The sequence below is a fragment of the Gracilinanus agilis genome, chromosome 3, assembly GCF_016433145.1.
Source record: "Gracilinanus agilis isolate LMUSP501 chromosome 3, AgileGrace, whole genome shotgun sequence".
Taxonomy (NCBI): domain Eukaryota; kingdom Metazoa; phylum Chordata; class Mammalia; order Didelphimorphia; family Didelphidae; genus Gracilinanus; species Gracilinanus agilis.
In genome coordinates this window covers 311,911,903-311,936,509 of record NC_058132.1, presented here as the reverse complement: position 1 = coordinate 311,936,509, position 24,607 = coordinate 311,911,903, and the positions used below count along the sequence as shown (strand labels likewise).

Sequence of the window (24,607 nt, the reverse complement as noted above, 5' to 3'; positions counted from 1 at the left end):
TGATTTCTCTTGCTTTTGGTTTTCTCATCAGTCATTATTTTCCTCTACCAAGTCACACAGGTTAATACTTCCATTCCCATCATCTTTCACAGAGCAATTGTGACATAGGGAAAGGACACTAGACTTGAAGTTCAAAGAATTGGGTTTGAATCTCATTTTTGATGTTTACTAGATGTGAGATCAAGAGTAAATCCCTCTGAGCCTCAGTTTCCTCACCTATAAAATAAGGCTAAAACCTCATGAACCTCACAATGTTGTCGGATAGTAGGGGGTTTATCCATTTTAAAGTGCTATAGAAATGTAAATTCTGAGATCTAGTATTCTAGTTCAGTGATTCTCAAACTTTTTGATTTCTGAATTCCTTTGTGCTCTTAAAAATGATTGAAGATCCCAAAGAACTTTGGTTTATGTGGGTTATATATTGATTGATATTTGCTGTATTCAAAATTAAAACAATTTTGTTTATTAATTCATTTAAAACAAAAAAGACAAACAGAAGAATGGCATTGGTTTATATAGTTTTGCAAATCTCTAATGTCTGACTTAATAAAAAGCAACTGGATTCTTATATCTGCTTCTGCATTCATTCCGTTGTGATAAGTTGCTTTAGTTGAAGTATATGAAAAGAATCTGGCCTAGACAGACAGGCAGACAGGCAGACAGACAGACAGATAGATAGATAGTTAGAAAATGGAGAAAGATTTTGACAAGAAAATATCTTAGTATTATGAAATTATTTGGGTCCTTCTAAACCTTCCCAAAAGATCCTGGGGACCCCCAAGGGTTTTCAGACCACACTTTGAGAATCTCTGTTCTAATTACACAATTCTCTATTTCTTTTTTTTTTATATTTTTGTTGATGGACTTTTTTATTTTTCATGAACTCTACAAAAAGACTTTTTTAAGAGACTGAAAAAATATAAGGTATTATTCTATTATTACAAAACTAATATTAAGAACTCATAAAAATCAATTAATGCCTCATATTTTTTCATCTTTTTTTAATAGTTTCAATTATAGGATTCCTGAATAAAGATTGTGCTCATCAATAAAAGTCATAACTATTTGTTTTCTTAAATAATAGCTGAAAAGATTGTCATATAGTTAGAGAAAGAATTCATAATTTCCATGTCTATAGTTAGTACTTGAGAATTTGCCAAGCATTTTCCATACAACAATAGTGTCAGAGAGGATGCTCAACTGTTGTTATCCCCATTTTCTAGATTAGGAAACTAATGCTTAGAAAGGTTAACAGTCTGCACATAATCACATGTGATCAAATCTGGGATTTTGATCTTCTGACTCCAAACCTTTAAAACCATTGAACTTTATAGGACATATTTCTAAATATCATTCAATAAAATTATTAAAGGAGAATTTAAAGCATTAAAGTAACATATTCTACAAAATGATAAAAATTCAGAAATGACCCTTGGTGCTCCTTAGTCTCTCTCAGCTCAACCAAAACTTCACAGGTAACAACAGATGTCTGGAAGATTCCAAGCAAGGCCACATAACTCTAGCCTCCTTTTTTCCTGCCTGTGAATTGAGAGGGCTCTGCATTCACAGTTCAGCTTGAAATGAGAATACTGGATGGTAGAAAGTAAGAGCTGAGCCAGATCATGGAGATCAACTAATAACAAGATGAGAAAACAGAGACCCAGAATTTATTTTAAATATATATATATATATATTTGTTTGTTTATTTATTTATTTACTAAGTACCTACTATAAGCCAGGCATTGTGTGAAACTCAAGTGATCCTCACAACAACTCTGCAAAGAAGGTACTTTTCTTGTCCTCATTTTACAGTTGAGGAAACTGAGGCACTCAAGTTAGTCAAAGGTTAAGTGACTTACCCATAGTCACACAAATGGGAAAAGTACTAGAGGCTGATTTGAACTGGATCTTCCTGATTATAGCCTAACACATTTTCCAGTGTACCACTTATCTGACAAAAAAACTTTCAGCCCATAGGGGTTGGGTGATTTGTTCGATGTCTCACAAGCAGCATGTGACAAGGTCTATATTCAAAACCCTGACCTCTGGCTCTGAATCCAGGACTCTTTTCATTGCACTGAACTGATTCCATACTATAATAAGAGGTCTTATATTGGGAGGAAAAAAAGGAAAGAAATCTATGTTCTTTATCTATCCCACATACTTAGTGGACTTACTGGTCTCTTCCTTATATCATACATATCTCCATACAAATTCTTTCATGCCTGTAGTAACATAGTTTTTGTCGTATTCAAGAAAACTAACCTGAGATGATGTACAATATTAAATAATAGAGGCAATAACGAGCATCCTTGCTTCACTCCTGATCTCACTGGGAAGTGAAAAAATTATATGGATAGATGGCGTTATCCACTATAGGAAACTGGGTTAGATACTTAATGGACTATCTATAAGTATCTTAATTCCCTATGGTGAAGGGAAGGCAAAGTGAACCTTCCTTCACTGGGCCAGCACACACAAGTCTTAGAGAGTGATTTGAAGAAAAGTAACCTTGTTTATTTAGAAATCAGGGGTAAACTATGAGGATTGAAATACAAGGATGCTCTGACTCTAATTACTTTACTTTTCCCAGCCAATCTAAGTACCTCTCACGAGGGACGCTTCTGGTCCTTAGGCTACACTATTTCCTTCCTGATTCTAGCTAATTCCCCACCAAACCTTTTCCAAGCTACCTGACTATAATCCTCAGTTGTTGGTTTAATTAGTTATCTTAGAAGTTGTCTCCAAAGTTACTCAGAATGAACCCAAGATGACTGAGTTCACTCAGAGCAGAATATGGCTCTGAGGTAACCCTCAGAGCCCACCAAGCAGGATCTACAGGTAAAACTTTTTCTTAGGCAATGTTGGTAAACTAGTAGGTATAACTAGATCTTGTGTACAATGTTCTCTTCAGTGAAACAGGAACCTCCAAAAGCCATTTACAGGTTTCTTCTCCCACAACAGGTTGAGGTAGGTAAACTCAGGAAAGCAGACTTCCTTTCCCAGCTAAGGACAGGAAGCGGCCGTTGCTCACTCAACCAGCTTCCTCTAGCTCCCTGTACATTCTAAGATCTCTTCCAAGATTCTTGGAATGGGTTCATGCTAATAGCTCTGGAGACAGTATCCACTATCCTTAACCTTAACCTTATCAAAGTTTATCTTTCTATAATCCTACTCTAATTGAAGGTTCCTAACTCATCCCCATTGCTGATGATACTTGCTAATGGTTTTAAATATATATTGTTTATTATTTTGAGGAATTGCCTATCTAGTCCTATACTTTCTAATGATTTCAATACAAATGGGTGTTGTATTTTGTCAAAGGCTTTTTCTGCATCGATTCAGATAATCATGTGATTTCTGTTGGTTTGATAATTGATATGGTCAATTTATGAGAATGATTTTCCTAATGTTTAGCCTGAGATGATGATATTATTTGAATGACTCAACAGGAAAATAGGGAGAGGAACTGAGTGACTCAGTTTCTCCAACTATAACTACAAACATTAACTTAAGTCCTTGAGTTACAGCACAAAGACCAGGAGTCCATATTTTCACATCTGGTATTTTTCTCACGTATTTTATTTTTTTCTCTTTCACTATCTAAATCATAATAGCTCACATTTATATTGTACCTTAAATTCTACAAGCTCTGTGACTGTGGGCAAATCACTTAATCACTGTTTGCCTCAGTTTCCTCATCTGAAAAATGAGATAGAGAAGGAACTCCAATATCTTTACCAAGAAAACCCCAAATGGGGTCTTGAAAGGGTGGGCATGACTGAAATGACCAAGCAACAATCATATAGTGCATACTTTCTTACTTCAAGCTTGATGGAGAACATTTTTTCCAAATGGCAATACTTTTTAAAAGCTAGCCCTCAATGTTTCTGAAGAGTCTCTGCATTTTTAATCTCTCCGCTTTCCATTATGTCTTCCATGAAGTTTTCAAAAAGAAATTCTTTTGGGATACATCTGAACATGTTACTCTCTTGCTCAAGAAATTTCTGTGGCTGCTAAACACTATGATTTTAATGACAAACCATAGCCCCAAAGAAGAGAAGAGAAAATGCATTTCCTTCCTTTCTTTGAAAAGGTTGAAGATTATGGGAGCAGAACATGGCATATGCTGCCAAATGTGATCTCTGAGTCTATTGTTTTTGCTTAATTATTTTTCTTTGTCACAAGAAAATAATTACTGAGGGTCAGGGTGCAGGGAGAAATATCTAAAAATAACTGTGATTTTAAAAAGGAGAAGAAAGTTTTGTGAGGAAGATTATTTAGTTATTAGCTTAGTATTAGTATTAGACCTCACAGGAAGGGCTGGATAATTCCAAGATGGAATGAAGAAGCAGGAATTGTCGGCTTGCTCACTGAGGGAGACTCCATGGTGGTGGGGGCAAGCAGCAACTGACCCTAGGAGACACCAGTTTACCAGTGATCCTGTGGAAAGACCGTCACCTACTTGTGGGAGATTTTGGTAGAGACTGCTAAATCCAACCTGAGTTGCAGGTCAACTTGGACTGGGTCAGCTCCCAGAATCTACCCACCTGGAAGAGTGCAGCTGGTGGTCCTGGAGGAGCAGAAACACCACTGGAGTGAGTCTGGACTCTGCTGAGAGGATACCCACTTCATTCCAGCTTTTCTCTGGGCCCTGTCTTGCTTAGGTCTCAGTTTAGTGTAGTTAAGTCCCTTCCCTGACCCTGGGTTTGCCCTTAGTCTGAAGAGTGTAGTTACCCCTATTCCCACCCTTTATCTTCGTTGTCCCTGATTAAAAGTGTTATAAAACTCTTGCCTTTACTTTGCTGGATTCCATAGGCCTAGTCTAGATACTGCAGTGTGGCAGTTGGGCCTAACTGCCACTTCAGTAACAGTAACCTCCTAGTAGTTAAACCTGGTCTCCCAACCTTGTTTGGTCCTGTCATTTGTCATTCCTGTCACCCTCACACCCTTCTGGACCCACATTTTAATATTTAAGCCTACTTCTCTGGTTATTCTCCATTACAGTAGAAAAGTATTTTTAGCAATCTGTGTTCCAGCCAAACTGACCTACTTGTTCTTCTCCATACATTATGCCATTTCTCACCTCTTTGCCTTTGCATAGACAGGCTCCCATATCTTGAACACCTTCCCTCTTCATCACTACTTCTTGAAATCCTTATCTCTCTTCAGCCTTCAGCTCAGGTACTGCCTTCTTCATAAGACATTTTCTCATGCCTCCAGCTGGCAATGCTTTCCTCATTTTCCTCCAAAAATACTTTATATTTATTTCTGTATATATAAATGTATATGAAACATATTATATCCCCACCCCAAGGGAATATAAGCTCCTCAGAGTCAGAGAATATTTCATGACTCTTTGTAGCCCCAGTGCCTAGCATAAAACCTTGTACATAATAAGTATTTAACAATTGCTTTTTGAATCAGATTGAATCAAATAGTCTCTTGGGTAAAAAACCAATACCAGTCATTTATAGAACTCTTGATGTTTTCAACTCATTCTCTTTGCATCCTAGACTTTGACTCAAATAAACTCTCCATCTTAGCTTTTGGCACACCAAGCTGACCTTTCTATAAACATCCTTTCCGAGCTAGGCATAATAGACACCTGAAACTGGAAAACGAGGGTATACCCTTCAACTGGGGAATAGCTGAACAAATTGTGGTAACTGCTGGTGATGGAATAATATTGTGCTCAAAGGAATAACAAACTGGAGGAATTCCATGTGAACTGGAAACACCTCCAGGAATTGATGCAGAGTGAAAGGAGCAGAGCCAGAAGAACATTGTACACAGAGATTGATACACTGTGGCAAAATCAAATATAATGGACTTCTCTACTAGCAGCAATGCAAGGATCCAGAACAATTCTGAGGGACTTATGAGAAAGAAAACAATCCACATCCAGAGGGAGAATTGTGGGAGTAGAAACACAGAAGAAAAACAACTGCTTGAACACATGGGTTGAGGGAGATATTATTGGGGATGTAGATGCTAAACAATTACCCTAGTGCAACTATCAATAATATGGAAATAGGCCTTGATCAATGATACATGTAAAACCTAATGGAATTGTGTGTTGGCTATATGGGGTGGGGGAGTTTGAGGAAAGGGGAAGAATATGAATCATGTAACCATGGGAAAATATTCTAAATAAAATAAATTAATTAATAAAAAAATATATATTAAAAAAATAATAGACACCTGATCCCAATTCTTCTGGCTAATTATTTTTAACCCTATACTCCAGCTGGATTTGCCTAGTTACTATCTCTCTAAAGTAATGCGGTCCCTCCATGATCTGTCCTCCTCTTGGGACTGTGGCTTCTGTCCTGGTAGGGAATATATATAATTTCTGACCTGCGAACAAGATTGTCTCAATTCCAAGGTTTTGTTGTAACTAGTATCTTGTATCTACAGTCTTTAAAACCCACTGATGGCCTTCTTTATTCTCTGGAGCCTAAATATTCCCTGATTCCTGATTGTTTTTTTCTTGACTATCTACTTCACCTTGACCTTCCATATCTACATGTGTTCCATTTTGGTCACCAACACCTAAGTACAGCTCTCTCATGCCTTTACTTGTATCTTTTATTCTCAAGTCTCATCTTGGTCTTCCAAGCCTTAACCTATGATTCAGCCTCCATAATCCACTGATATCCATAGTTCTTATATTATACGTCCCCATTCTTCTGTTCTCCAGAATCCTGCTCCCATTCTTTCTCCTCAAACATCTCCATAGAGCTGAATTGGCACAATCCTTGTTAAGACACTCACAGACTGGCTGAGTCCCAAGCCCTTGTTGGTAGGAAATGCTGCACTAAATATATATATGACACATCCTTGTCTTCTGACATCACCATCAATCTAATTAGTGAATATTTATGGAATACCCACAATAAGCCAGGCCTCTAATTGATCAGTGGGACATACTTAACTTCTTCCACAGCCAAACCAACTCCTGACTCTCATCTTCAGTTTATTTTGCAGTCATTATTTGCCTGGAATGGAAGTCATAGAGCACAGAGGGTATCTAAAGAATGTCTTATCTAAACTAAAATGCCCCAGGCACATCAGTCTAGGCTTCTTCAATATCAAAAATAGTATACTTTTCAGACTTATGAATTCCCATGCGTGTCAGTGGAAAGCTTAATAGGATAGACAAGTGAGTGGGAAAAGAGGAAAGAAAAAGCTAAGAATGTAGGAGAATAATAGGGCAGAGAACAAGAAGAATTAGGGAAAAGAAGACAAGAAAAATAAATAAAAGCATTTGAGGCAATGATGGCCCCTTATTCTAAAGGCCTTATACCCCTAAACTATGCCCATATAGAACAGCATAGAACTTATATTTAGTCTGAGGTCAGTAATTTGGATTGCTTTGCTTCACATATCCATCAACAGATTTCACCATCTGCTTAGAAATTGTCAGCCAGGTATAGTTGGCCCAAGTGATTTGGAACTCACTTAATTAGGATCCAGTGAATCTGCTTGCCCAGTTGGAAATGATTAATAGGGAAAAGTTTGGAGCCTAGACTTCCAAAAAGAGAGTATCTGAAAGCAAACTCTAGGTGATAAAAGTGATGTTGACTTGTTCTGAAATAAAGGTCTGAAATCCCTTCTAGAGCACCTCTATTGAAGACTCGGATGATAAGATGGACTCTTGCATTTGTTTTAAATTTCAAAATCTTCAATCCTTCTGGTCCAGGGATTTTTAACATTTTTTTTTGTGTCAAGGATACCTGTAGCAATCTAGTGAAGTCTACAGACCCCACCTCAGAATAATGAGAGTTGTTTTATCCATAATTTAAGAAAATGCTATTTTTCAGTTAGTACTGAGTGAAAATAATGATGTAATGTTTTCCCATCCAAGGACATGTACTTCCTGAAATCCACAAACCACAGGCTAAGACCTGCTACTCTAGACAAAGAAATGATTATCTTCCAGATGGTGTTTGCTCATGGAATCTTCTTCCTCAGCCTAAAAGGGGATAGATGTAACCTGACATTAAGTGCTTTAAAAAAAAACCCCTTACCTGTGTTGGTTCCAAAGCAGAAGAATGGTAAGGGCTAGGGCCCAGTGATGTGCAAACTTTTTAAAGAGGGGCCAAAGGAAAGGAAATGCTCATCTGTCAATCTGTTTCTAAGGCAACTCTTTCCAAGTTTCATTGTATTGTATCCTAACTCATTGTATTCGTCAGATTAGGAATAATGCCCCAAGGCCAGATAGAACATTTCAGGGGGCCACATCTGGTTCCTGGGCTGTAGTTTGTCCATCATTTGGCTAGGCAATAGGGGTTAAGTGACTTGCCCAGGGTTACACATCTGGGAAGTGTCTGAGGCCAGTTTTGAACCTAAGACCTCCCATCTCTAGGCCTGAGTCTCAATCCACTGAGCCACCCAGTTGCCCCCCAATCAAGTGCTTCTTGATGATAAAAATCACATTGGTCAATATATCAATCTCAGCTCAGCATTCCTTTTCCTTTTTGTTCAGAATGGCTCTAGCAATCAGAATTCCTGCAGAACTGGGTTTTTTTTTAATTTACATGATATAGTTCCCCCTTCTTACAGATTCTTTTGTTAGGGTCTAGCATCACCCCTTAGATATCTCTGAAATTCTGCTGCTTCCTTCTGATATCACAAACCAGTATTGTGCAATCTTAGAGGAGTCAGGCATCCTCTAAAGAACACATCTTGGGAAACAAATCATGTTTTCAGAAATCAACAGTGTAGAAAGCAACCAAAAGTGCTAAATGACTACATCAGGCAATTTGCATCAGGTTTATCTGCTATTCCAAACAGCTAATGGTTCAGAGCCAGAGAAAACCAAAATGACTTATACATAATTTGGAAGTCTTGGTACATTATGTATTCCTGAGAAGGTCAGCTGGCCACAGACTTCAAAGTGTGGTTCTGCTAGATACTCAAACTGGGTGAAACCTGGGTCATTTGAAGACCACAAATCAACTATTTGATTTCTGTCCTCTCTCTAATCAATTCCTGTTGTTGTTGAGTATTCCAAACCATCCATTTTTGGTCCCACTTTTGACTATCAAACTCCCCACCCCACCCCACCCCCCAAAAAAAGTTCTTGCTTTTTTCTCTCATTTCACTTTTTTGGTGTTGGTTGATGATGATATTGATGGCCACACCGGCCGGGCTCCTTCTTATGTCCCTGAAAAGTCTTTGTGATTGATACAACAATTCTGCAAAGTAGTCTGGAGCCATGCCCAAAGGACCATAAAATTGTGCATACCCTCTGACCCAGCAATACCACTACTAGATCCATATCCCAAAAAGATAAAAAATAGGGTGAAAGCATTTACCCATAAAAAATATCTATAGCAACTCTTTTTGTAGTGACAAAAAACTGGAAACTGAAAGCATGTCCATCAGTTAGAGAATGGCTGAACAACTTGCAGTATGTGCTTGTAATGGAATACCATTGTAACATAAGAAATGACAAAGAAGATGATAACAAAAGAACCTGGAAAGATTTGTATGAAATGATGCAAAGTGACGTGAGCAGAATAAGAAGAGTGTTTGTATGAAGTAACAACAATAATGCAAGAGGGTCAACTGTGAATGACAACTATTATCCACAAGGCCAGCCAAGATCTAGGACAATTCCAAAAGACTCATGACAAAAAAAAATATATCCACCACCACAGAAGGGACAGATGTAGCCCAAATGCAAACTGAAACATTCTTTACCTGATTTCCTCCGTGAACTTTTCTCTAATGTAGGCAATGTATGCCTTCTTTCATGATATGATGAACATGGAAATATGTATTATATGATTATACACACACACATATATATATATGTATATATATATATATATATAACCTATATCATATTGCCTGTCTTCTTGGGAAACAAGGAGAGATGGGAGGGAGAGAAAGAGCATAGATTGCAAAACATCAGAAAGAGAATATTTTTTTAATTGTAGTGACATGTAATCTAGGGGGGAAAATTATTATTAAAAAAAAAAAAAGAAGTCTTCGTGTGTACCTATTGTAATCCATGGGGTTAACTGGGGACAAAGGATTACCAGAGTTCTAAACAATGAGACTTAGGGCCTTCAGTACCACTGGGGACATTAAATGGTGTCATGGACTTAAATGAAGAGCTCCACAATGAACAGGCTACAACAGAAAGGAGGCTGAGGAGGAAGTGTGTTGGTCTATGAACATATTGGACAAGTGGGGAAGAAGGAGTGAGTGATAGGATCCTTACTCAAGGAAAACAATGGGCACAGAGTGGATGGCAAGTCTAAAATACAGGAGAGGTATCTGAAGTCAGGTTAAGCAGAGAGCTTTTATGAAGCAGATAAGAAGAGAGACCGGAATTGGAAATAAGAAAGGAAAGAAAGATAAGAGGGGAATGAAAAGATCATTTGGGTAGCCATTAGAGAGGAAGTTAGAGCTAAAAAGGATCTATGAACCATTTTTGATGGTTTTTCATAGGCCTTGGGTTCCTAAAAAGACATTTTCTATTTTGCCCCACAACAACATCTCTTCTCTCCTCTATCTACTTCTCTCCATAATTTCATTTACTTCCTCAGGCTTCAATAATTATTTCTATGAGGATGATTCCCAAATCTATATGCATAATAATTACAATAATTAACATTTATAATGTAAACTGTAACATTTGCAAAGCCATATATTTGTGTTGTATCATTTGGTCTTCTCAATAACCCCATCAGGTAGGTACAATTATTACCCCTATTTTGTAGATGAGGAAACTGAGGATCAGAGAAGTTTAATAACTTGTCCAGTCACACAGCTAATAAGCATTTGAGGCTGGATCTGTATTGTATAATTAGAATTTGACCCCCAGGACTCTAAATCCCAGCTTCCCATGTTCCTTCTCACGTTATGTCCTTACATTTCGGAGATAAAGTTTGTGTGTGATCCCCTGCCCCTCTCTCTTTTCCCGTGAATATGGTCCAGAAAACTTTTCTTTACTCAGATTGTTACTTTTGTTCTTTTTATTTCTTTTACTTCAAGTGATTATTAATAAATCTTATAAAAGACAATACTTGGAGTTATTGGATATTAATTTAAATCTTACAGTACTCATCTCTCTATCCCTAAAACCAGCACTCTATTCCTCATGCCACTTAGTAGCTGGTTTCATGTCCTAAAAGTCTTGGTGCAGTTCTGAGCTAAGCTTTAGACTACATTAAGACTTTGGGGCCATCGTACATGAATCATCATGGATCTATCCCCCTGAGCTTCCATCTTGAGCTTCCATCTTTCTAATGAACATCTCAGATCTAGCATGTCCAAAACCGAATGTACGATCCTCCCCACAAAACCTTTCCTCTCCTAACTTTACTATCTCAATTGGCAAAACAACTTCCTCCCAATTGCCCAAGCTGGAAACCTCAGAGTTCTCTTCAGCTCTTTACTCTCCTTCCCTCATGACATTAAGTCTGTCAAGTTGCCCAGCCCTGTCAGTTGTATCTCCACAATATCTCCCCCACATCTGTCTCCTCCGTTCAGTTGCTACTACTACCATCCTAAGTGAGATCCCCATTGTTTCTCATCTATTGCAATAACTGACTGGCCTCCCTGCCTTAAGTTTCTCCTCCTTTCCAACCCCAACTTCAGACAACCACCAAAATAATCTCCTGAATGCAAATATGTAAAAATTGAGCATCTTCTTAAAATAATCAGTGATTCATTGCCTATGGGATATATAATGCAAACTCATTACAGCAACATTCTTAATGCAAACTCATTACTGCAACATTCTAAGCCCTCTATGGTCCATCACTTAATACAGTGCCTGGCACATAATAAGTGCTGGTTGATTTGACGACTTGGTTCCAACCTGCCTTTCTAGACTTATCTACCATTGTTCTCCTCCATGTGGTACATTTTAGCCAAACTGGAAAACTCTCCATCCCCCAGCTTTATCTTGCTCCCTTCTTCTTGAGTGCATTTGCACCCCTCATTTCTCAAATTCATTATCAGAAATAAATTTACTTCTGTACCTGTATTAATTGTTCCTTTCCTTAAATGCACAGCTCAAGTGGCATCTCCTCAAAGAAGTCTTCTCGAATGTCCCCAGGAGAACCTTTACTTCCTAAATCTCTCATATTCCTATTTAGATTCTTCTTTGCATTTGTCACATTCTGACAGAGGTCCTGGGTTTTGAATCCAACTCAGCGTCATACTACCTATACGAATTTGGGCAAGTCCTTTCATCTCTCTGGATCTCAATTTTCTCATCTATTAAGATTAGAGGGTTGGATCTAATGGTTTCTGAGGTCCCTTCAACCCCTAAAACTCTTTTTCTATAACTATTATATGTAATATCCTGCCTCTCATCTCTGTGCCTTTGCACAGAGGGCTAGAATACACTCCCTCTTAACCTCCACCTTTTAGAGTCCCTTTGTTGTTGTTCAGTCATGTCAGTTGTCTAAATCTTTGAAACCCCATTTGGCGTTTTCTTGGAAAAGATACTAGAATGGTTCAAACCTGGCCTCAGACACTTCCTAGCTGTGTGACCCTGGGCAGGTCCCTTAACCGTCATTGCCCAGCCCTTGCCACTCTTCTGCCTTAAAACCAGTATACAGTTCTGATTCTAAGATAGAAGATAAGAGTTTCAACAGATACTTGCCATTTCCTTCTTTAAGTTATTTTACAGATGAGGAAACTGAGACAAACAGGGTTAAGTGACTTTTCCAGGGCTACACAGCTAGTAAGTGTTTGAGGCTGATTTATTTTAGATCTTTCTGACTCCAGGACGGGCACTCTATCCATTGAACCCTTAAAGCCCCTAGCTTCCTTTTAAAATCAGCTCATTGCCATCCCCTCCATGAAGCTTTTCCCCATCATCTCATTGTTGATGCTTTTTCCCTTTTGAAATTATTTCTCATTGTTTTGTATTTATTATCTGTGTGCATGTTATAACTACCCAGTAGACCCTAAAATCCTTAAGGTGAGAGATGGTGCTATTTTTGTCTTTGTATCCCTAGTGCCTAGCACAGTGCCTTGGACTTCACAAATGTTGGTTTAACTAGTGAATTTAAGGTTTATATACATTAATGTTTTTCATCTTCACAATATCCTAACAAGGTAAAAATACTATCCTCATCACCCCATTTTAGAGAATGAGGCAACTAAAGCTTAAAAAAGATGAAGTGGTTTGCCCGCAATTAGACAACTGTATCAAATGAATGATTTGAACCTCAGTCATTCTTCCTACCGGGCCTGGGGATCTTTATACATTCCCCACCAGCAGTTAAATAGAATTCTGTAGTTTCATATGAATGAGAAGAATTATGGTACTCTCAGTGGTTAATGGTTTCCCACATCTTTGAACAGCAAACTCCCCAGATGCACAGGCAGGTCACTACTGCCCTCTGCTGGTCCTGCAGCAGCCCCCAAATGTAAAACATTCCCTCTGCATCCCAGTTCCCAGCTCAAATCAGGACATCTGAGCAGGGAAAGAATAAAAGTTCCATTCAGGGCTATGCTGGAGCCAGCTCAGTCAGGGAACCGATTATTAAATTTGGAGTGTGAGCATTTACTCTTAGAAATCTGGCAAGAAAAAATACAAACCAGGGCATCATTTGTTTTGTTGATATCTAGACTTTAAAAAAATGGAGAAATTGTTAATAATTAAATGTACTTATACAATGAGGGGGGGGGAATTTTCTAGAAAGTTGTTGTTATAAATTTACCAGCACACCACTAACATGAGGCTATTTTCATAAAGAAGACAGAAATGAATTAAATGGAAACAAGTACCTCTAGTACTGGGAGGGGAGAATTGAAACTGTTTGTATAGCCAGACCCAAAAAATAATCATTATTAGGTCAATGTCATCTTGGAAGAAGATCCCGTGTAGAGTGGATAAAGGTGTAGATGGCCCGTTAACCAAATTTTCAGATGACACAAAGCTGGTGGGAAGAGCTAATATGTGAGGTAACAGAATCCAAAAAGATCTTACAAGGCTAAGACACTAAATCTAAGGCACTAAGATATTTGAATCTAATATAGATCAGCTGTAATAGAAATAAGACTGAAGTTCTTCACTTGGATTCAAAAAAAGCAACCCCACAAGTACAGGATGATGGGCTACAGCTAGACAAAAATTCCTATAGCAAAGACCCAAGGGTTTTTCTGGACTGTGTTAGAGCCAGCTCAAACTCATTCTTTTTTTTTCATGTCAAAAATGTACATTTATTGATCTAGCTGTATGTCATAGCATATCATTCTACTGTTCTGCATCTCTGTTCTCAAACTCCTCTGTCAAAAGGTACGGAGGGGGAGAGGGAAAGAATTCATCATTCATCCTTTGGAGTTGTGACTGATCATTGCTTTAATCACAGGTATTAGTCCTTCACAGTAGTTTTCCATTACATTATTAAAGTCATTGTATAAGTCCCCACACTTCTGCTCACTTCATTCCACATCAGTTCATACAATTTCAAATTCATTCTTAAGAACCAATTGTTAAATTTTCAGCATGAACATTTATAACAAAGAAATTGGCAAACATTACAAATCAAGGTTTGGTTTCTTGTTTGTTGATTATCTGGAATTAAGAAAATAATGTAGAAAATGTTAATAATGCACACTGAGCTTTAAAGTATATTGTACAAACTTTTTTTTGAGAGTAAATTGTTCAAATTTTCCAGCACACCCCTGGTTGTAGTGTACTGCAAAGTCAACATTAGTCTAAAGTAGGATTCATAGCAGCCTATAACTCTAATATTTTCTTAGCCTGCATTGAGACACATAACTGTCCAAAAATGAAGTGAAATGCATCTTGGTCCATTGGAAGACTTCTATCAGGGACTGGGTGACTACTCATCAGGGATACTACATATCTGATTCAGATATACGTTGAACTAAATGACCTCGGAGGTCCCTTTTCCAGCCCGGAGAGTCTCTTATTCTCTCATCAGAATTAGCTCTACCAGTCCAAGCTTTGCTCAAAATTCAAGGCATGTTTTTCCATCCTGTGGATGTTAAATGATGCCAATATAAGGAAGCAGATGGCCCTCATGTAGCAGGAATAATAGCTTCAACCATCTCAGATCCATATGGGAACTTCTGTTAACATAAACTTTGACATATTCCCTTTTCTCCATTTCTCTAATTACAAAGTTTATTCTTAGGGGTGGAGAAGGTTCGTGATTTTAGAAACAACACCAGTTAGCATTCTAATCATTATTCACCATTAATTCTTCTAGCATTCCAGATTACCACATCAGTTATTAGCCAGCTGGTCTAGGCTTCAACTACTTGGTGTTATTTTATCTGTATGAGTCAGTAACACAGGTTAATGCTACCGTGTGAATGTTCATGATTTTAAACATTTACAAACTACATGACAACGTCATTAACTTAGACATTGCAAGTTAATTTGTAAGAATTTAGGCCTACGTGGCCAGAAGTATATTTGTTTTTGTGCCATCTATGAAAGATTTTGAAGGGGAAAAAAGTTAACAAAATAAATAAAAATAAGCAGAATATTTGCTTAAGAGAAGAAAATATTTTTCAAACACTTTTAAAGTATTATTTATATATAAATCACTTAAATGCAGTTTGAGGAAAGGCCAGTGTCCTCTTACCACTGGCCTTATTCCAGGGTGTAGTTAAGGACAGGTCAACAGCTGTTTCTGACAGTCCTCCCTGGAGCAGGATGATACAGGGTAGGACTATGTGGACAGGGCATGGGCCGCCCGAAGAGGTCACAGTTCTGGTGGTGAGGGGCCAGCTGGTAACAAGCATAAGTGATGACCTTATTAAGACAGTGGCTTTAGTTGCCAGAACGTAACAAGTAGCTAGGGCCAGAGGCAACTGGTGGTCTAAGACCTGGAATTAGAGGTTAGCGATGGGAAACCATGAGTTCAAAGCACAAGGCTTCCAAATGGGTTTGAATTTACACAAGAGGACTATTTTTCTTATTTGAATTGCTCAACAAAGTGACTATTTTTAAATGTTTTTGAGTCTTAATAGGGCTAAATGAATTCCCTTCTTAATAAATCAATTATGAGCAGCTGCTAGCCACTGCTAACACCTCCTTCCTGGGATACAGTTGGACCCCAGCATTATCCAAAAGGTTCCACTTAGCCTGATATTTTGGTGTGTTCTTCACAAATAATTCTTATCTATTCAGTAAAGCAGAGCCTTTAATAATCTCCACTAGGCAACTTGGTCATCCTGAATAGAGTTGCATGTAAGTTGTAGGTACTAATATTAATAATAACTTTTTAATGTAATGGATAATTATTGTCCCAGAAGAAACAAATATGAAGAATGCAAGAATGTAGGCAGCTGGGTGGATCAGTGGATTGAGAGCCAGGCCTACAGACAAGAGGTCCATGATTCAAATCTGGCCTCAGACGCTTCCTTGCTGTGTGATCCTGGGTAAGTCACTTAACCCCCATTGCTAGCCCTTACTGCTCTTCTGCTTTTGGAACCAATGCACAGTATTGATTCCAAGATGGAAGGTAAGGGTTAAAAAAAAGGATGCAAGGAAACTTGAGTGAATTTACTGTATGTGATACAGAACAAAGTAAGCAGAATGAAAACAATTTTCACAATGCCCTCATCATTGTGAGATAGGAAACGACAATGAAAAACATCAGAACTCTGATCAATGCAGTGACTAACTATATTCTCAGTGGGCATGAGACACCTTCATTCATTTTTAGCCATGGCCACTTTGTGGATTTATTCTGATACTATAAAAGCTATCCCAAAGTTCATTGGCATGGGATTCCCTCCTTATTGGTGGAGTTCAAAGCATTGCCCTGTGTGAGAGGCAGGGTGGAGTTGGTGAAAATAAGAGGACTTTGATTCTCATCCAGTCTTCTTTAAGATTCTTCTGGCTTCTAGGGAGCAGCTGGGTAGCTCAGTGGATTGAGAGCCAGGCCTAGAGACAGGAGGTCCTGGGTTCAAATCTGACCTCAGACACTTCCCAACTGTGTGACCCTGGGCAAGTCACTTGACCCCCATTACTCACCACTCTTCTGCCTTGGACGGAAGGTAAGGGTTTAAAAAAAAAAAGATGCTTCTAGCTTTTAGAAAAAGGTTTCTGTGGACACTTTTGGCTTCCAGTTCAAGAAGGAAGATGGAAAAGCCAGGTCCAATTCAGGTGGCTTAAGGAAAAGACTCTGGAAAGATATGAGGAAGCAGCAATCTCCATCATGCCCCTGCCCCCAGCTTGCCACACTAGAGATTTCAGAGAGTTTTCCCTTGGCGAAGATCTAGAATTCTCTTTTGGTTGTGTTATCTCTTTCCCCATGGGAATGCTCCTTCACTCTGTATTGTCTGTTATTTATTCTTCTATACAAACTTTCTCCGGTTTCTTCTTTTTGTTATGATTTGGATAAATGGGTTTCTTGGCTATTCACTTTGTGTGTTTATTTTGGAACTGGCATTTGGTAGAAAAGGAGTCAAACCTTGGATACAATGCTTAGATTGGGAGTTAGATTGAATGTGATTATATTCCTAGATTAATAATATTTAACAGAGCAGATTTATAATTCTATGTCAGTGCCCTCTCTCTCTGAGAACAGAGCTTCCCCTACTGGCAGGAATTAAAGCCTATTTTAGAGAAGGGTTGGGAGGAAAGAGGCTAGAGATATTTATTCTGCCTCCCTTTCATCTACACTAGGGCAGTCTCTTCCAACCCATGGGGCTTCACAACATATATGGGGATACCCCCTACACTACAAGGTTGGGTGGCTTCCTCCTTCCTTCTCACAGTTTTTAATCATGGAGGGAACAGAGAATGACCAAGGTTAGTAATAATGATGGAGGGGAAAAAAAAGATTGCCAGTATAACATTTTTATAAATGCACAGAAGTTCAGAAGGAAGCACTTTCAAGCAGGACAATTTTTAAAACAACATGTAAAATTTATTGTACCCTTTTTAAAAAAGCAAGTAGTATGAAATGGAGATTTGGGATTTCACATGGAATCTTTTTTTGTGTGTTCTGCTGGGTATTTGGAAATTTTTTTGTAGGGGCCATTAAGTTAAATTGGCACCCTCTAGAACTGAAAAATTATTCAATATTAATTATCTCACATTTACATTGTGCCTGAAGGTTTGCAAAACATTATTCATCATCTCATTTGAGCCTCACAACAATGCTGTTAAGTAGATACTTATAGTTATTATTATCCCCATTTTTCAGATGAGGAAACTAGTTTTCAGAGAGGTTAAATGTCCTAACTCTGATCACAAAAGTAATAGGTATCAGAGGCTTCATTTGAAACTAGGTCTTCCTGATTCTTCCACAGAACAGAGTAAGACTGGGCTGGGTAGGACTCTGCCCTATTATGCCACACTGCCTTCTCTTTTTAAAATTGTATAATTTAATCTTTTTCACTAATTCAAAGCTAATTGATATTTCCTAAACCAAGTGTTGAGATATACAGTCTTAAAGAGAATAATCCTGTTACAAAACCTCACTATGCCTTTTCTTAACATTATTCATTAAGATAGTGTGAGATATAAAATCACCATTATCAATTAATTTTGTGTCTCCCATAATAGGGCGGGTGGAAAGAATACCATTTAGAGTTGGAGGACCTGGATTCAAATTCTGTCTCTACTACTTGTGAGTCTGTGGGTAAGTCACTTCAACAAATTCCTCATTTGTAAAAATAAAGACTGAGGCTAACATGTTTCTGAAGTCCCTTCTAGTTATAGATCATATGATCATAGTACTTGATTTTTGCAAGAGTGAGAGTTAGTGTCAAAGCCAGGCTTCAAACCCATACCTCTTGATTCCAAGTTCATCATTCTTTCTATTAAACCGTGCTGCTTCCACATTTTTATATTCTCATAACTTTGCCAAGATTTAATATAAGATTTATGAAAGTATTTCTCAAACCAGGAGATAGGATAACCAGTGCATTATTTTCTCATACTAGGAACAGTCAAAGCTTATTTCAGTCTATTTTCCCTCTGCTGATATATACTTAAAAGAAAAACTTTTCCCCAAAAAAAAGATAGTCTGAATGGAGTGCTATCAAGTCCTTAGCCCTTAAGAGCTTAATTAGGGAACTGGTAAGATCCTCAGTCTATCTGTTCTTCTTATCCCCAAAATCTGACTGAGGATCCCAACTGTTTGTCTGGCCAGACTAACGGTCAGCAATATTGAGGGTCAAAATAAGTTTAAGGCTAGAAATGATCACTTTCAGTATAATCTAAGATGTCTATCTCTAAAGTGGAGATAAGCAGGAATGGGATGATTATTAAGTAGTCAAAGATTCTGGCTTCTTGATCTGTAAGCTATATATAATTACTCCTAGACTTAATTCAATATTATACCATTCAATATCGTGTAATTGTAATGTAGTTAGTTTAGTCTATGCCTAGAGGGAACCAAGGCAGAATCAGTGACAATTTTGGCACCCAGGTATCCCAGAATGTTTATGCTAGTTGATAGATACTTCTGAAATAAACTAATTAGAAAGCTCAAAATAATTCAAGACATCTGAGTGACCCTGTGCAATTAAATAATGGAGCACATATATACTGTTATGTGAAGTCAGAAAGACTTTGGATTAAGAGTGAGAATATTTAAAAAAAAAAAAAAACCCTTACCTTCCATCTTGGAGTCAATACTGTATATTGGCCCCAGGGGAGAAGAGTGGCACAGGCTAGGCAATGGGGGTCAAGTGACTTGCCCAGAGTCACACAGCTGAGAAGTGCCTGAGGCCAGATTTGGACCTAGGACCTCCCATCTCTAGGCTTGGCTCTCAATCCACTGAGCCACCCAGCTGCCCCCTGAGAATATATTTTTGTTATATGGACCAGGTTTCTTGGAGACTTACGCCATAACGCTGACTGAAATCAGACTAACTAGCCTCTTTATTGCTTCCTCTGGCAATGTCATTTGGGCGAATAACTAGATTGAGGAAAATCATTTTCTAATAGTCATATTTCCTATGGGCAGATGATATCTAAATGAAATGGGAAAGTTTGAAAAGTAAGGTCTTTACATTCACTTCCCCGTCCTATCAGAAAGCAAGGTAGGATGTTCATACACTGTAGAGTATCACTGATTCCCTAAGAAATAAGTGGCCAAAGGATAAGAACAAATTATTTTCAGAAAATTTAAATAATTAACAACTACATAAAATATTCCAAATTAATAATAAGATAAATGCAAATTAAAACAACTCTGAGATTTGATCTCACACTCATTTGCCAAATTAGCAAAGATGGCAAAAGGCAGCAATAATCAGTGCTCCAAGTGCTGTGAGAAATCAGGAACCTTAACATTGTTAGTCAGTGAACAGCCCAAATATTTTGGTAAGCATTTTGGGAAAATGCCAAAATCATTTAGATCCTTTTACCCAGTTATAACAAAACTGGACATATACTTCAGGAAGGAAAGCAAGGTCTCATATACCACACAATGTTCCTAATAACATTCCTTTTGGATTTTTGTCCCAAAATTTGGGCTGTTTGGGTTTATCATACACTGTCTTGCTAACGTCACTTACCCCAAGTCTATTCCACTGATCCTCCCTTCTGTCTCTTAGCCAGTACCATATTGTTTTGATGACTGCTGCAACATTCCTTTCGGTAAGGAAAAAAATGGAAATAAAGTTGGTGAGGGGGGCAACTAAGAAATAGTTGAACAAATTATGGTGCATGGATGGAATAGGAGGACATTACTATACTATAAGAAATGACAAATGGGAATTCATAGACCATATGAGAAGATTTATATGAAGTTATGCAGGGGAAGAGAGTAGAACCATGAGAAAAAAACACAATGATGATAATAATTTAAATGAAAACCACACCAGGAGGCAGCTAAATTCAGATTAATTGTAATAAACAATCTTGGTTCAAGAAAAAAGATTAAACACACATCTCTCTTTTCCTTAGGGAGGTGAGGAACTTTAGATCAGCTGTCAAGGGTCTGCTTAACTGTTTTTCTTTGTTATCAGAAGATACTGAAGGGCTATATCATATAAACGTGATATGAAGAATAAGCAAGAAGCATCAACAAAAATAAAATTATTCTTCAAAGAATGTTAAAGAAATATTAAAAATGTTCCACAGTCAAGAGGGACTTGAGTTCTTGGGTTCCACAAGTAACATGTTTCTAACACTACAAAGGATGAAGAAGCTTGCCTGGGCTAAGATATAGAAAAGTCATCTGACTCTTGTTGTGGGTGGGGTGGTTTATGGACTCCTTAAATCATACCATCTCCAGAGAAAAGGAGTTCAAAAAGAAATAAGTGAAAGGTATAGGTGATAACAACTGGTTGATGGCCGGAGAGAGTGAAATTACATCAAAGTTGAAATGAGTGACAGAATGGTCAACTTGGGAGTATTTAGTATTTAGAATAAAATTGTATTGAAGCACAGGATAATTAAAACTATAGGGAAGTAAGAATGTCTGGCCCTGCAAATGAAACACAACTGTCAATGGAGTAGGATCTGAGGAGAGAACCTGACAAAGGAAATGGTTGATTGGGCACATGGTATCTAACCTCGAGTCTCATCTCTCGCCAACCTGTCAAATACAGAGCTGCCAAATTAATATTGCCTAAACAAATCTCTAACCATGTCACTGACCTACTCAAAAATCTTCAAAGATATGAGAAATTTAAGAAGAAAGTAATTTCTAAGGGGAGTGGGAACTGAAGAAGGCTTTTTAAACAGGAGTTAGAACCTGAATTGTGTCTTTAAAAAGTCCAACAGGCTCCAACAGATAGATACAGGAAGAAGGGCAATGGTCCATTCTAATGGGCATAGGAAGGTGGCAGAGGATAAGATAAGTTCAGAGGCCAGCTAGTGGTACAATTTGGTTGGAATGGATAGTACACAGAAGAAAATAGAGTGAAATAAGGCTAGAAAAGTAAATCATCCATGCTGACAAAATTGTCTTTTGATTCTGACCATTTCTTGGTAGGACAGCTAAGCAGCACTGTGGATCGCATGATGGACTTGGGGTCAAGATGTCCTGAATTCAAATCTAGCCTTAGACACTTGACTCTAGTCAAATCATTTAACCTCTGTTTCCTTCAGTTTCCTCAACCATAAAATGAGGATAATGATAACATCCACTTATCAGGATTGTTATAAGGATCAAATAAAGTAATATTTGTAAAAAAAGCACTTAGCGGGTCCCTGACACATAGTAGGTGCTTTGTAATGCTAGTTTTGTATTATATAAACATCTTCAAGAGAGGATGAATCCAGAGTGGCTGGCCTACTTGAGAGAGTTACTACACTAGCTAAGAAGGTGGTGTAGAGAGAGACATTGAGCCCTCGTGATTAGGGATAACACCTGAATTCCTTGTGTTGCTGCTTTTCCTTTAAAACTTCAGAAGATCCGTGATTTCATCAGGATGGCATTGCTTTCACTGAGCATGAAGCCCCTCCATTCACTGGTAATTGCTTTAGAATTGTTCAAGTCTACACACACACACACACACACACACACACACACACACACACACACACACCCCTACACATTCACCATCTGGTAATCAGCTTTCTGGTGATGAATATCTCAGAACTTAGGTTGATCCTCAAGTGACTGGCACCTTTAAATAAACAAATGTTCAACTGAAAATTTATTAATGAGAATCAATATGACCATATAAACTTATTTATGTAGCCATTGGGAATTAATTCATTTTAATGAATAAAATATCCTTTTTTTTTCATGTCTGCTCCTACCCAATAAATTCACCTTCCTCCCTTCCTTCCTGAGTAGACAAGAGCTTCTTTATAACAAATATGTATGGTCAGGAAAAATAATGTTACCCTTGAGCTCCATTTGAGAATGGATGTCTGGGTGCAGCTAGGTGGCTCAGTGAATAGAGTGCTAGGCCTGAAGTAAGGAAAACTTGAGTACAAATTTGGCCTGGGGGAAAAGGAATTGACCTAGTAATTCACTGAGATGGTAATAGATTTGTAGTTCCATAGCTATAAAGCTGGGAGAAGCACAAAGGTCATTTAGTCCAACCCCTTCATTATGCAGATGAGGAATTATTAAAGGGTTAAACTGTATTCCTCCCAGGGTGATTTGTTTGCCTAAACCCCTGGGAAGGAAGTTCCCACTATAGATTTTCAATCATCCCTCTGAACAGTTATAGGCATTACTGGGGAGAGACTACACCAGCTAGAAGTCAAGCCAAGAGTTAAATTATCAGTGTGAGCATTTACACCTCAGAAATCTACAAATGCTACAAATCAGGGTTTGATTTCTTCTTGTGTTATTTGTTTAGGCTTAAGGAAGAAATGGCAAAAATACGAATAATGCAAATGAAACTTTAAAATGTGTCATGAGCACTTTTTTTTCAGAGATCCTGTTGATAGGCATTTACCTGCACTCCCCTAGGAGAGACACTAAGAATTCCTGACATTTTAATATGTAAGTGGTATCTCATTCTTCCAAGCCTGGTAGTACCCCACTCCCTTACACAGAGACACAAAAGACATTAGCAAGAATACTCACAATTCTACTGATTGATAAGGATTCTTCCAAAATGAATCTGGGCTTTCTTTAACACTTGCTTTCCAAAGAACTTCAGATACTTTGCCAATCCGCTTCACAGCTGGCAGAAAGAAAGAACGGAAAGACTTTTGACCCATCATAGGAATCAGAACAACCCACCCCACTGGCTTTCCATTCTAAGAATTTTCTGACAAAAGCAGATTGAGAGGATATCAACCTGGGGTAGAAAGCGGGGCACCTGAATTCTAGTCCTAGTTCAAATGCCAGTTGCAGAAGACCTAGGAAAACGCCTAGAGTGACCTAGACCATTCTCTCCTCCTAGATTGCTCTTCTCCTTTTCCCCCTACCCATCCCTCATTTCACCTCCTTCATTAAATCTTTCTTAACCACTCCATTGATATAGGATTTATCATTCATCACAGGGCCTTTAGTGCACAGCCTCCTTTTCTGCAAATTATACCCCTTATAACCAGTTTGCACACACCCTGTAAGCATGATACACTGAACAGCACACTAAATAATGAACCTGAGAAGTAGGGAGGGGGAAGGCACAGGTAGAGAAGGGAGGAAGGCATTTTTAGCTAAGCCCTATCCTGATGGGAAGAGATGACAAAGTAGGATGTACAACTGTAATTATTGAGCATACATCCTTTATTTACACTTACATTCATTCATGTCCTTAATGCTTCCCCTTAATGGCGTATGTGAATTGTATATGCCTTAACTGGTACTTACTATACCTTGTCATTCTTATTAGCCTATTACAGTGAACTACTTATTCCTACTCGATTATTACAGTGAACTAAATTGAACTCAGCTATCGTTATGTTGAGCTGTTATCTTGCCTGTAGTAATAATAGATATAATCACCCAATGTACAAGACAGAAAGGAAGAAGCTTAACAAGGAATGGAAAGAAAGCCCTAGTTGTCACTCTAAGAAATAGTTTTTGGTACATCAAACCCTTTGCTCCTGATGCTGATCATCCCGTTCTCTCCCTCCCCAAATCTGACCTATCCTTCAAGGCCCAGCTCAAATTTCACCTCCTTTATGAAACCCTTAACTATTCAAGTTCTTCTCTCTCTCTCTCTCTCTCTCTCTCTCTCTCTCTCTCTCTCTCTCTCTCTCTCTCTC

The 24,607-nt window shown here is 38.1% G+C and overlaps 1 long non-coding RNA gene across 1 annotated transcript in view; it reads right to left on the bottom strand.

Annotated features, from left to right (window-relative positions):
* Positions 1–24,607, bottom strand: part of LOC123242302 — a 118,894-nt gene that overhangs the window by 69,806 nt on the left and 24,481 nt on the right. The window contains exon 3 of the long non-coding RNA XR_006505814.1: positions 23,475–23,574. This is a non-coding gene — a long non-coding RNA (uncharacterized LOC123242302). The remainder of the gene's footprint in view (positions 1–23,474; positions 23,575–24,607) is intronic.